The following is a 16,347-nucleotide window of genomic DNA, read 5'->3' as shown; positions in this document are numbered from 1 at the left end:
TTATCCGGTTAGCGGGACGTCGCAGGTTCAAACCCGGACTTGGGCATTTTTTAAGGGCTACTCCTTTGAGGTAGTTATTACTAATACTCTTATTATTATTATTATTGCATTATTATTATTATTATTATTTTTATCAATATTATTATTAAAATAAGTATTATTATTTTTATTATCATAACTATTATTATTATCATTAGTAAGTATCATTATTAGTAGTATTATTCCTATTAATAATATTATAACAAATAAATATTAGTTATATAAAAATATATTTAATACATATAACATAACTATACTAATTATTTATCTAAAGCATATAAAATAAAAATAATCAATTAAATTATTAATGAAACCTATAAAATATTAAATATAATAATTATATCACTAATATTAATATATAAATTTGTTCGATTACAAGTATATGTGTTAATATATATACTTGATATAGGTTCGTGTATCCGAGGCTAGCCTTGCATTGTTCAGTTCAGTCGTATGCATATTTTTACTACAAAATATCGTATAGTGAGTTCATTTGCTCCCTTTTACTCTTTACATTTTTGGGACTGAGAATACATGCGCTGTTTTTATAACTAATTTATTAAATGCTTTTGAAATATATTTTGAACTGCGAATACATGAAATGCTTTTATAAATGTTTGACAAGATAGACACAAACAAAACATTCCTCGAATGAATTATTATGCAGACAGAAGTTCTGTGGATTATTATTGAATTATGTGGACATGATAATTGCCACCAATTGATGTGAATATTTTTCCCCTGATTATTATTGCTTGTTAACCTAAGAATTAGAATAGGGTATGGCCCTAATTCACGCGAATCCTAAAGGTAGCTACCGGGTTTAACACCCCCACCCAGAATGTTCACTAGACGGAAGGGCTAGTGGGCGTGGTGTTTAATACTTCGAAGTTTATTATTATTATACAGACGAGATGTTCTGTTTTGGGGATATTATGCGCATTATTTGTTAAGGTCGGTTACCAAGCCAAGCAATGAATGAAAAGTGAATGTTATGTATCGAGAGAATGATTTTATGCACATGTTATGTGTATGATATTTTTGTACACGAGATATGTGTACGGTTACTAAGATTTATGAAAATGGTTTTGTACACGAGATATGTGTACTGTATTTAAATCTTGTGGTCTATCAAAATGATGAATTTTATTGTTTATGATAAACTTATGAACTCACCAACCTTTTGGTTGACACTTTAAAGCATGTTTATTCTCAGGTATGAAAGAAATCTTTCGCTGTGCATTTGCTCATATTACATGGAGTCGTTCATGGCATATAGAGGTCAGAACCTCGCAATGGGACCAGCTGTTGAAGACTTCGTCCAGATGGATTAGGACGGGTCACTACATCTTCCGCTGTGCATTTGCTCATTCTAGAGACATTACATGGAGTCGATCATGGCATATAGAGGTCAGAACCTCGCAATGGGACCATCTGGTGAAGATTTCATCCAGGTGGATTAGAACGGGTCACTACACATTAGACATCAGTGTAGCTAACATTTAAGCTTCATCAATTAGTTCAGTTCCTTCTTCTAAAGAATATTCTCCCGTTCCTTGTAATTCTGGAAATTCTTGTAACAATTCTGCATGTGAATCTATAGTTTGAACATAATAACAGGTATCATCTGCAGATTGCGGTTGTTGCATGGCTCTATCAACCAAAAAGGTAACACTCTTGTCCTCTATACTTAGGGTCAGTTTCTTACCAAACACGTCTATTATTGCTTTAGCCGTGTTTAAGAATGGTCTTCCTAATATGAGAGGAACTCGAGAATCTTCTTTCATGTCCAGAATAACAAAGTCTACTGGAAATACTAAAGTACCAACTTTAACTAGCATGTTCTCCATTATCCCTCTAGGATATTTTACTGATCGATCGGCTAGTTGTATGCTTATTCGTGTTGGGTTCATTCTCCAAGGTCTAGTTTAGTGTATAATGAATATGGCATTAAATTTATACTAGCACCTAAGTCTGCCAATGCTTCTATTGAATTAAGACTTTCCAGAAAATATGGAATTGTGAAACTTCCTGGATCTGATAATTTCTTTAGTATCTTATTTGTTACGACCCGAAAAATTTCGACTAATTTTGAACCAAACTCTCGATACGATTTAATATTTTTGACACGATGAGTAAAGTCTGTAATGTTGAATCTCAAATTTTGAACTGTTTCATATAATCTATTGACCTTCGACTGTTCTCGACGATTCACGAACAACTATTTGTAAATAGATACATATATATATATATATATATATATATATATATATATATATATATATATATATATATATATATATATATATATATAAATATATAGATATATATTAATTTGAAATATAATTGAAAATTATATACGAATTAATTGTTAGAATTAATTATGTAAAGTAATATAAGATATAATAAAATTATTATTTAAACTGTATATATATATATATATATATATATATATATATATATATATATATATATATATATATATATATATATATATATATATATATATATATATATATATATATATATATATATATATATATATATATATATATATATAGTTTCAAATTTATTTGGTAAACGATGGTAGCACTCGTTCATCATTCGATGTTTATTTAAGCGAGTTAAATTCAAACTTATATTATATTAAAATAAACGGTGATCCGAAAATGAGTTATATAAATTATAGGCTTATTAGAAATGTATTTAGAATCTAATTATTTAATTTTAAATTCTTTTTATATTTTACCTGGGATCGAGCGCGGATAGTGATTTAATTTTTATTTAATAATTTTAAAGAATTAATGACCGGTTTTTATACTATAATGACTAAAATAAATAAATATAGTTAATATTAAAATTTGGGATTTTTCCGAAGACTTTTATTCGCAATTGATTAACCACGGTGTACGATATAATATATGTGATAAAAGTGTCGGTATAAGGAAACAAATATTAAGGCTGCTACTTTGCTTCTCACACGTTTTAATTTATTAGTATTATTATAATATTATTTTATCACAACTTGTTAATGATATATATTTACATATATACTATATGCATATTGATTCTTGCATATTATCAATTTCAAGAACCACAACCCCATTACTCTCTCTCCTGTAATCTGTTAGTAAACGAACACCATCACAAACCCAAGATTAACAACCACCCACAACCATCATCACCATCGAATCATTTTTGCTTCTATTATTGTTAGATGAAGATCACTCGAACCATCATTGAACCATTCGCTTGCAATCGGTTGAACTACTTTTATTGTTATACTTGATAATCAACAACCCATTTAACCACCATCACAACCATGATCCTTACCTGTTTCTATTTCGATTTTAACCACCCACGATCACCTTCAAAGAACACCCTCAATCAATCACTTCTATTCTTCCTTAAATCAAACCGTCTTCTCTACCACCATGAGACCTCAAACTGCCATCAACCATGGACATCATCACCACTCTCCCTCCTCCTTTCACCTCCTACATCTCACCGTAGCCACCACCGTAAACAACCTCCTATCTCTCTCTTCTCTCTTTCCTTCTTCTCTCTGTTCTCTTCTTCGTGAAACAAACCAACATCAAAAACCATAAACCATAGTGAACTCCCATCACCTTGACCATCAAACCACCTGCCCTCGAAAAACCAAACTCGGCTGCTACTACCTTTATACTTCTGTTAATAGTCAGCTATAACTACACATCAAACCCACTTCAAACCCATTTTTTTTCTTTTATTTATTTCTGTTATGGTTTCACACCACTGCTATACTTAATTTTGTATCACTCAATTGCTCGAGGTTGTCCTGTTCAAAAGCCACATCACCATTCTCTTCTACTATCCTACAACCCAAAACCCATTTGAAACCATCACCCTCAAATCACCAATTATCCACCGTCAACTGTTTTCATTCTATTTTCTGCTCGAGAACCACACTAACCATCATTACCGTTCGGCTGCTATATTGTTCTCCTCCTATTTCAGTGATATCACAAAAAGAATATGGTACCCATGATCATACTAATTATTTATTTATTCATACAAAGTATTATTAATACTTGTCGGTAATTTGTCTGTTATGTTTGGGATATTGGAAAGTGACGAGGTGATGATCCTATAAAAATAATGATGAAGACGGTGGGGTTTGTATGAAGACAAATTTTACAAGGAAATAAGCTATCGAGCTGGTCATTGTTTCCCTTATTTGGGTTGCTAATGGACTGAGATATTGTGGGCTGCCAAGTTTTCTATTTGGGCCATATTCCTGTGCAGATTGTTGTGCCAAGACCCGGTCTATGCTACTGTACAATCGACGTTTTACTCGCTGCAACTATATATTGCTGCGTTTTTTTATTTATTTATAATCCAAACCGGCTATAACTTTCGTTGGATAGCTACTGCAGTTTCTATTTCGGTTGTAAACCCAAACCAAACCTTTTATTGTTATTATTATTTGATCAACATCCTTCAAGAACCACCAAAGAAAATCACTATTCCTGGTACAACGAAAAGAGTTAATAACGATGATGGTGTATGGTGATAGTATACAGCAAAGATAGCTCATGTTAAGAATTATGATAATCATATTATTGAAAATAATAATGATAGAAACTAGTGTGACGATAAGAAGAAGGAAGAAACAGAAAATGGGTTAAAAGAATTTGTATGGTATCTATAACAGAAAAGATTAGACGGAGGGATGGTTGGGTGTGTTGTGTTTAATCAAGAGGTCATGGGTTCGAGTCCGGGCTGGGATATTATTCTCCTAGCCTATTCTTTTTGGAGGTAGAACTTCTATTATTTATTATTATTATTATTAATGTTATATTTATTAATTATTGGTATTATTATGTTAACATTAATAGTATAATTAATATCATTATCATTAGCATAAGTATTAGTATCATTATTATTATCATTATTATTATTAATTTTTATTATCATTATTAGAAATATCATTGCTATTATTATTATTATTATTATTATTATTATTATTATTATTATTATTATTATTATTATTATTATTATTATTATTATTATTATTACTATTGTTATCATTTTTATCAAAATTTATATTATTAATAAAATTATCATTTAGGTTGTTATTAGTATCAATATTATTATAACAAATAAGTATTTTCTATATAAAAGTATATTTATTACAACTAACATAATATTATATATACATTAAGATTTTTATTTACATTTACAAATTTTTTTATTTTTTAATATTAATAATATGCATATATAAAACTATATAAGTATTAAATATTTTAATTATATATAAAAATTAAATATATAGGATATATAATCTAAAATATAATATATAAATTTGCCTAACTACGATTACATGTTTTAATATATATACCTGATATAGGTTCGTGAATCCAAGGCCAACCCTGCATTGTTCAGTTGCGTCGTATGCATATTTTTACTATAAAATATCGTATAGTGAGTTTCATTTGCTACCTTTTTAAATGCTTTTGCAATATATATTTTTGGGACTGAGAATACATGCACTGCTTTTATAAATGTTTTACGAAATTGACACAAGTAATCGAAACTACATTCTATGGTTGGATTATCGAATCAAATATCAACCCTTTAGCTTGGTAACCTAAGAATTAAGGAACAGTACCCCTAATTGACGCGAATCCTAAAGATAGATCTATGGGCCTAACAAACCCCATCCGAGGTACGGATTCTTTAGTACTTTGACTTATTATTATACAGACGAGAGGATTCTGTTTTGGGGATATTCTATATGCATCTTGTTAAGGTCGGTTACCAGGTGTTCACCATATGAATGATTTTTATCTCTATGCAGTTTGCGAAATGCCTGATATGAGATGTATATTTATGAGAAATGGAAATGAAATCTTGTGGTCTATTAAAATTATGGAAATGATTGATTATGATAAACCTATGAACTCACCAACCTTTTGGTTAACACTTTTAAGCATGTTTATTCTCAGGTATGAAAGAAATCTTCCGCTGTGCATTTGCTCAATTTAAAGATATTACATGGAGTCGTTCATGACATATTTAGGTCAGTACCTCGCAATGGGACCAAATGTTGAAGTGTTCGTCCAGGTGGATTAGGACGGGCCTTTACAGGTGGTATCAGAGTAGTGGTCTTAGTGAACCAGGTCTTGCATTAGTGTGTCTAACTGATAGTTGTTAAGATGCATTAGTGAGTCTGGAATTCGACCTTAGCTGCATATTATAAGTTTAGTTTATCATTCCTAGTGGAAAATTACATGTTTATCATTCCTAAGTCTTGACACATGTTTTTGCATTTATTACATACACGGTGTATAGACGAATCATATCCTATCATATCTATTACCGTGGATATTATTTGGCACTTTCTGAAATTTCCTTCATAAATTACGAAATCTTTTTGCTATATATATGTATTCGAGAAGACGAAAATATCATCCAGTATTCAGCCCTCAATTCATATCAAGAATCAATTCATAACTTTCTGTGATCGCGTAAGATGGCCTCTTCGAATAGATCAAGTTCCTCCAGCTCCGAAGACAGCGTGACGGAAGTGCACCAACCGATCAACTACCGTGATTTCTTTAGAAAGTGGGGATGGGTTCGCAAAATACTTACCCTATGGAGAAATGAAGAAGGTACTCCAAATCATGAGCCGAACTTACCACCTAATGTCGGAGTACTCGATCCGCTTACCGACGAACCTGTTCGCAATACCGTTTTCACTCTTTTCGTAAGGATTTTCCGCCTCAATGGTTGACTCGATGTAGTTAAAGATAGTATTCATCCTCTACTCCAAAATTCTAATCAGATAGGATTATTAGAAGAAGTTAGAAGACTTCGAACTAAATATCAAGAATTGAAAAACCTTACGGAAGAATGGGTAGAACTAATTCATAGACTCGAGCGTAAAGTAGAAACCCTGGAGGTGACAGTGTTCGATTTGGAAGCTAAGCTCGCATCTACTACGCAGGTACCACAAGCAGTACGAACACCAACAGCAACACCACCAGTGCCAGCATCCTCTCCAGCACCACAAGCACTGCAAGCACCACAAGCTCCGTAGGCACCACATACACCGAAGAGTACCGATAATGATGAATTATGAAATATTAATTCATTACTTTTGGTTCACGATTAAATGGATATACGTATATATATTTATTTATACCTCGAGATCGTAATAAAAATTCTTTTCATATTAACTATGACGTGTGATTTTTTTTAACGGGAAGGTAATACCCGAGAAAGATAAAAGAAGCTTCAAAGGGCTTTTATCATATTTAATTCACATATGCTATCATTCACATCTTTCATCAACGATTTAACAATCGATATCTATAATCTATAATCTTCGTTCTACATATCGTTCTACATCGATTATCTTCGTTCTACATCGATTATCTTCGTTCTACATGGCGATTATGTAATCTCTAATGTTTTAGAGATTATGTATCATAATTCTAACCGTAAATTAGATGAGTTTAATATCACATTGACTCATTAAATCCTTGATTACATCTGAAGAAAATATATATGTAAGTATATTTTCTCAAAAATTGTAATTAAAAATTCTTTTGTACAAACTTTTAATGGTGAAAATATTTTAACGGGTAGGTAATACCCGAGGAATATTTAGATTTCGCATTAATAAGTTACACTGTACATTCTTCAATTTAGATTCAGCAGTCATTAACAATACTGCTCAAATCCACACATATATGTATCCGTTCACCAAAGAACAACTGTTTTCATTCAAATTCAATTTCATATTCAGATTTTGACCGATCAGAATCCAAGTCAAGATTTGACAAGTGGCATAATGAAGAAAATAATGGACTAAATAAAATTGATTAGAAACAAATTAATTAACTACGTAAAAATTTCTTCATCATCTTCTGATCTTAAATATTTTAAATTCTAAGATTTATATATTGGACTATTGGACTACTAACCTTGGACAATTAAACAGTATTAAAAGTGTAGGATATATTAATTACAACATTTTAACTTAAAATATCGTTAATACGTTACACCTACTACAATTAAATATTTTCTCAAGTTTGCCACTTGAATTCATCTTAAATAATTCTTTATATCTTGACGATTACCATCTCCATTCAAACCCTTTAAATTCTTGAAAACACCTCAGATTGATAAATCAATGATTCAAATATGGTGACATTGAATGCTGATGAAGCAGCAAAAGTTGTAGATGGTCTTAATGACCAAAAAGCTTGATACTAAAGAATGGAGTGTTGGAAACACTCAATAGAAAAATTGGTACTGGAAAACGGATTGAGCAAACCATGAAGGAGACTATGGAAAAACCACCAGAACTAAACCTGTACTTAACGAATCCAGATGATTCAGTATCTGATGAAATCTTTAGAGAATATCTTGCTCCGAAGTCATGTTAAAATCTTGTGAAAAATTTTTCTTCATCAACTTTCGAACTTAGAAATTCCAAAATATTATCATAAATATCCTCGATATTTCTGAAGATATCTTTATAAATATTCTCGTCCGAAATTATATATCTCTTTGTGCTATCTGTACTACATCATATTGGAAACTGTTTTAGTTTCCAATATTCTGTAAAAATTTAAGTATAAATTATGAATGAATCCTGGAGAAGTGTTGGGAATTGAAGCATGAGTTAGTATAATATAATGATGCCCGGCCAACGTGATTATATTACAGTAAGTCATGCTGAATTTCTAATAGAACGTGATGATTCATAGACCTTACCATCATCATGTGCCATGTTACATAACTCTTTCATTCTACTTAACCTCTAAACATATCAAGAACATACTTTCTTGATAGTTCTATCTTTTCCCGTGAATTCTGGTAATTTAACAAATCAAATCGTACTATTACCTTTCCTTTCTGCTTAATATATTATGATCATTCGAAACTTCATACCTACGAATTCTGGACCATTACTTGCTTCACTTGAAGTCGAGAAGAGAAAACAAAAGCATGGAACCTTGAAATGAAAATGAAAATATAAGCACGACAACAACATGAAAATTACAAACCGTGTATATCAATGCTTATAGCAATATAAAGACACCGGAGAATGATAAATACAATGATCCCTAGAGCATAGTAGAAGTAAAAATATTCTTCTGGTGGAATATTGAAAAGAAGAATGACTATATATATGGTTAATATAATAGCAAAGATCAATACAGGATTGAGCATCCTAACGGATCGTTAGGTAGTAGGAATTGAGGAAGAAAGTATAGAAGTGGTGAAAATAATGGAACGAAAGAGGTTAATTTATAGGGAAATGACAGACATAGCAATCGAGGCAGATTACCGCATTTAATTAAAGAGGATCATAATTTTCCTAATTACCGAAGAATCAAATCTTATATAGATTTCGAAGATTTTCTTTAAATCCCTTGAATCCCTGAAGATTAACCGTGACTACATAAAAAATTAAGACGAATCTCTATTTCCTCATTTCAATCTTTTGCGATAGCTTCATTCATACTATTCGAGTAATCGAATTATTTTATCCCAATCACTCAATAGCGATAAAACTCTATTTATCAACTCATATTCGTCATGAAAAACATTCTTATTGTTAGTCATGACTACCTCGATCAAATTTCGGGACGAAATTTCTTTAACGGGTAGGTACTGTCACGACCCGGAAAATTTCGACTAATTTTGAACCAAACTCTCGATACGATTTAATATTTTTAACACGATGAGCAAAGTCTGTAATGTTGAATCTCAAATTTTGAACTGTTTCATATAATCAATTGACCTTCGACTGTTCTCGACGATTCACGAACAACTATTTGTAAATAGATACATATATATATATATTTAAATATATAGATATATATTAATTTGAAATATAATTGAAAATTATATACGAATTAATTGTTAGAATTAATTATGTAAAGTAATATAAGATATAATAAAATTATTATTTAAACTGTATATATATATATATATATATATATATATATATATAGTTTCAAATTTATTTGGTAAACGATAGTAGCACTCATTCATCATTCGATGGTTATTTAAGTGAGTTAAATTCAAACTTATATTATATTAAAATAAACGGTGATCCGAAAATGAGTTATATAAATTATAGGCTTATTAGAAATGTATTTAGAATCTAATTATTTAATTTTAAATTATTTTTATATTTTACCTGGGACCGAGCGCGGATAGTGATTTAATTTTTATTTAATAATTTTAAAGAATTAATGACCAGTTTTTATACCATAATGACTAAAATAAATAAATATAGTTAATATAAAAATTTGGGATTTTTCCGAAGACTTTTATTCGCAATTGATTAACCACGGTGTACGATATAATATATGTGATAAAAGTGTCGGTATAAGGAAACAAATATTAAGGCTGCTACTTTTCTTATCACACGTTTTAATTTATTAGTATTATTATAATATTATTTTATCATAACTTGTTAATGATATATATTTACATATATACTATATGCATATTGATTCTTGCATATTATCAATTTCAAAGACCACAACCCCATTACTCTGTGACGACCCGGAGATTTTCGACCAAATTTAAACTTAAGCTTTATATGGTTTCGACATGATAAGTAATGTCTAGTAAACTGAATATCAAAATTTTTTGAACTACTTTTCATGAAAGCATTAGACCTTGGCTATTCCCGACGATTCACGAACATTTATTTGTAAATAAATATGTATGTAAATATTAGGTATAGATATGTATATCATTTGAATTAATTATGAAAAATAAGATACAAAATAATCAAGTTATTATATAATATATCATATGATTATTAAATATTAAATAATTAAAATATAGTTGTAATAATAAATATTAAAAGTGAATTAATATCAGTATTATGAATATTGTTATAATATATAGATATAAAATTTGATACATTTAAATTGTTAATAATCCTATCGTTATCTTTATTAATATTATTATGTATTATTATCATTAATATAACTACTAGTATTTTTAATAAGGTTATTAAAATTATTAATACCAAAATTATTAAAATTATTATAATTGTTATTATAATACAAATTATATGGTTATTAGTAGTAATATGATATTTAGTATTATTAACAATGGTAATATATTTATAATTGTTAATTATCAAAAATTTATGAATTTTATAAATACTTATAAATTGATTAAATAAATACAAATATATATATAAATTACAAACTAATTATGTTACATGACCACAACTACATACACTTTTTTTTATATCACTCTCTGATTCATTTTATTTATTTATTTGTTTTATTCTCATCTTCTTATCTATACTTCTATTCCACCAGTGAAGATGTCGACTAGCAACCCTACCATTTGTCCTTGATCAGTTATTTTATTTTTTGGAATCAATCTTTCGAAAACAACATGATTTAACCACTCTACGAATTGATACAAAGAAGCATATGTTTTGTTTTATTATTTTTTTCTTTTTATCACGAAACCTCTGGCCTTGTTAAATTTCTTCATATTTTGATTTCGAAGCACTTAGCAAAATCTAAAAATACAGAAACGTTCTAAATCATTGCTTGAAACTTTCTTCAAAATTACAAAAACTAATTCGAAGTAACGATCAAGAATTTCGGAGTCAAAGTTTCGACTTCAAAAGTCAACCGATGTGTTCGTTGCAAAAATTCGAGTTTGTTGTAAGGATTCTGGATAAATTGAGAACTCACGAAGTTTATAGGGGTGATTTTCAACACAATTCATGAAGAAAGTGATGTCTAATACAGTCTAAATTTCAAAATCACTGATGGTGTTCTTCATCCCCATCGCAAGAGTATTTTTCACTGTCATATTCTTGTTATTTTTTTTCGATTTAAATCACCACTTTAGACTGCTTCTAATTCGTTTGAGAATATTAAAAATCAAACAATTTAATCTTTATTAAACTAGGTCTGGTCTATTCGAATTGCTAAGGATGAAGAAGAGGAACTCGCGTTTATACAGGTTATATTTATTAGGATAGTAGTTATAATCAGAAAACAGGCAGTAGCCGAATGGTTAGGTGATGGTGTCGAGTTTCGAGAGGTCGGGGGTTCGAGTCCCTGGGGCTGCAGCATTTTTTTTTGGACAATTTCTTCTAAGGTAGTCTTTATTGTTATTATTATTATTATTATTATTATTATTATTATTATTATTATTATTATTATTATTATTATTATTATTATTATTATTATTATTATTATTATTATTATTATTATTATTATTATTATTATTATTTGAATTGTTATTATTGTTATTGTCATTATGATTACTAACTAGTATTATTGTTAAATGTAAGTATTATTATCCTTGGTTCAAATATTACCATTAACTTAGTTATTACTAAGAGAATGTATTATTATTATTATTATTATTATTATTATTATTATTATTATTATTATTATGATTGTTATTATTAGTAAAAATAACACCAATATTTATTATTAATTTCATTAATAGTAGTATTAATATCATCTTAAAAGTATTAGTATTATTACTATTAAGTGTTATAAATATATTGGTTATTGTTATTATTATTATCGTTATGATTAAGATCATTAAAATGAAAACAATACACGATATCATTATTTTAGTATTAGTATCCCTTTTGTAACTATTATTATAATTATTATCATTATTAAACAAAAGTATCGTTATTAACAATATCATTATTATTATTATTAATATATTCATTTTAATAAAGTTATTATTAATATTATTAGTAAATTATTAATATCAAAACTATCATTTTTAAACAGATAAATATTTTATACCTAAAATATACTTATTACATATACTAAAATTATATTAAAATTTCATATAACTATATATATCAAATTTATTAATATTAGTTACATAAATACATACAAATAACAAAACTATCGATTTTTAAATATAACATTTAAACAATCATGTATATAAATATGGATATATTAATATAACTATATGAATATTAACCATTTTAAATATAGATACAAATTAAATATACACAATAAAGATATAATAAATAAATTTGTTCAATTGCGATTATGTGTATTAATAAATATACAAATGATATATGTTCGTGAATCCGAGGCCTACCCTACATTGTTCAATGTCGTCATATGTATTTTTACTACAAAATACAGTACAGTGAGTTTTCATTACTCCCTTTTTATATATATTTTTGGGACTGAGAATACCTGCGCTGTTTTATAAATGTTTTACGATATAGACACAAGTAATCGAAACTACATTCTATGGTTGAATTATCGAAGTCGAATATGCCCCTTTTTATATAGTCTGGTAATCTAAGAATTAGGGAACAGAAACCCTAATTGACGTGAACTCTAAAGATAGATCTATCGGGCCCAACAAGCCCCATCCAAAGTATCGGATGCTTTAGTACTTCGAAATTTATATCATGTCCGAAGGAGGATCTCAGAATGATGGGGATATTCTTATATACAAATCGTGAATGTCGGTTACCAGGTGTTCAATCCATATGAATGATACTTTTGTCTCTATGCATGGGACGTATGTTTATGAGAACTGAAAATGAAATCTTGTGGTCTATTAGAATTATGAAATGATTATTTATGCTAAACTAATGAACTCACCAACCTTTTGGTTGACACTTGAAAGCATGTTTATTCTCAGGTACGAAAGAAATCTTCCGCTGTGCATTTGATCATTTTAAAGATATTACTTGGAGTCATTCATGACATATTTCAAAAGACGTTACATTCGAGTCGTTGAGTTTATCAAGATCATTATTAAGTCAATTCTAGTTGGATATATTATGAAATGGTATGCATGTCTGTCAACTTTAGATGTAATGAAAGATTGTCTTTTCAAAACGAATGCAATGTTTGTAAAATGTATCATATAGAGGTCAAGTACCTCGCGATGTAATCAACTGTTGTGAATCGTTTATAATTGATATGGACTTAGTCCAGATGGATTAGGACGGGTCCTTTCAGTTGGTATCAGAGCGGTGGTCTTAGCGAACCAGGTCTTGCATTAGTGTGTCTAACTGATAGTTGTTTAGATGCTTTAGTGAGTCTGGACTTTGACCGTGTCTGCATGTCAAAAGTTTTGCTTATCATTTCTAGTCGGAAATCATTTGCTTATCATCCTTAGGAAATTACCTGCTTATCATTCTTAGTCTAGACATGTCTTACTGCCTCTATTACATAGACAGTGTATAGATGAATTCATATCTTAGCGTATCTGTTATTGTTACCTTTGCCTGACAGCTTCCGTAGATTCCTCCGTAACTTATGGGATATTAGTATTATATATGCATATGTAAATTATGTATTGCAGGGTACTAATCTACATCCTATAATCTATTTTTATCGAAATTCCTTCATCTGATCGTACGAGATGAATCCTGCAACCAGTTCGAGTCCCTCAGATTCCAATAGCTATTCCGATAGTTATTTCGACAGCTATTCCGACATAGATGTTCACCTAAGCTTCGAAAACAGCGTCATCGGCATGAATCAACCAATCAGCCATTATCAATTCATCTGATGGGTTCGTAGTCGACTTAATTAATGGAAACGCGTAGAAGGTAATTCCTTCCACCAACCGAATTCACCTCTTGACAATGAACCTGAAGCGTTTACCGGTGAACCTGTTCGAGACACCATTTTCAGTCTCATTTCCAGGGTAACTCGACAAGATTATATTCTATCCACAATTCTGAACCTTATTCATCCGCTCGTTCTGACCGACAATCATCCTGGAGTAATAAGTCAACGAACTTCGCGCTCGAATAATCAATTCGGAGAATATGGTGCAAAATGTACCAGCTTCAGCAACATCACCGGCACCAACAGTACTATCAATAACAGCACCAGTACCATCAACAATCCATGCTTCAATATCATCATCTGTACTTTGAGTATGATCTTCGTTCTACGTATCGTTCTACCTCATTTATCTTCGTTCGACATGGCGAATATGTAATCTCTAAAGTTTTACAGATTATTTATTCTAGTTCCAACCGAAAAGCAAATGAGTTTAATATCATATTAACTCATTAAATCCATGAATACATCTGAAGAAAATATATATGTATATATGTTTTCATAAAGATTGTAATTAAAAATTCTCTTGTACAAACTGTTAATGGTGAAAATATTTTAACGGGTAGGTAATACCCGAGGAATATTTAAATTTCACATTAATAAGTTACATTGTACGTTCTTCGAATCTGTTTCAACAGTCATATACTATCCTATTTACAACCACCCAGATACGTATCCGTTCATCAAATAATAACTATTTTCATTCAAATTCAATTTCATATTTGGATTTTGACCTATCAGAATCCAACAAGTGGCATAATGAAGAAATAATGGACACAATAAAAATTTGATTAGAAACAGACTAATTAACAATATTAAATTTTATTAAGAAACCACGCTAACAAAAATCCTAGCTAACTGTTCCTAGCTAACTGTTAATTCCGTATTACATTTTATTTATTGCAATTTAATTAACGCAATTTATTTTATCGCAATTTATATTCTCGCAATTTTATTTATTGTCATTTAATTTCTGTTATTACTTTATGCACTTTATTTATCGTCATTTAATTTCTGTTATTTATTTTACGCACTTTAAATATCGGGACACGTATACAAGGTTTTGACATATCATATCGACACATCTATATATATTATTTGGAATCACCATAGACACTCTATATGCAGTAATGATCGAGTTCTCTATACAGGGTTGAGGTTGATTCTATAATAATATATATACTTTGAGTTGTGATCGAGTCTGAGACATGTACATGGGTCACGATACGTATTAATTAATTCAAATATTATATAGTAAACTATATATGAATTATTATTTGTACACTGCTAACTGTGGACTATCAACTGAGGACTATCAACGTTGGACAATTAAAATGAATTAAAATATTGATTATAACATATGAAACTAAACAATTCTTCAAGTTTGCCACTTGATTTCATTCTAAACTTCATTAGTATCTTGACGATTACAATCTGCGTTCAAACCTTTCATGATTCTTGAAAACACCTCAATCGATAGGATGAATCAACCGCACTTCATCTACGGAAGAAAAGATTTATGTATATAGTTATGCACCTGAGAAACTATCGGCAACTGAGTAAAAGTTTAACACGTAGCCGTGTCAGATCCTTTGGCATTTATTAGCAAAAATAACTTTGCGATCCCTTTTCAAAGTAGCCAATTTTGTCACAGCTTCAGCAAATCAACTTCGACTTTTCGTTC

Source organism: Rutidosis leptorrhynchoides, chromosome 7, assembly GCF_046630445.1.
Source record: "Rutidosis leptorrhynchoides isolate AG116_Rl617_1_P2 chromosome 7, CSIRO_AGI_Rlap_v1, whole genome shotgun sequence".
Classification (NCBI taxonomy): Eukaryota; Viridiplantae; Streptophyta; class Magnoliopsida; order Asterales; family Asteraceae; genus Rutidosis; species Rutidosis leptorrhynchoides.
The sequence above is the reverse complement of the archived record's forward strand: the minus strand, read 5'-3'. Positions refer to the sequence as shown.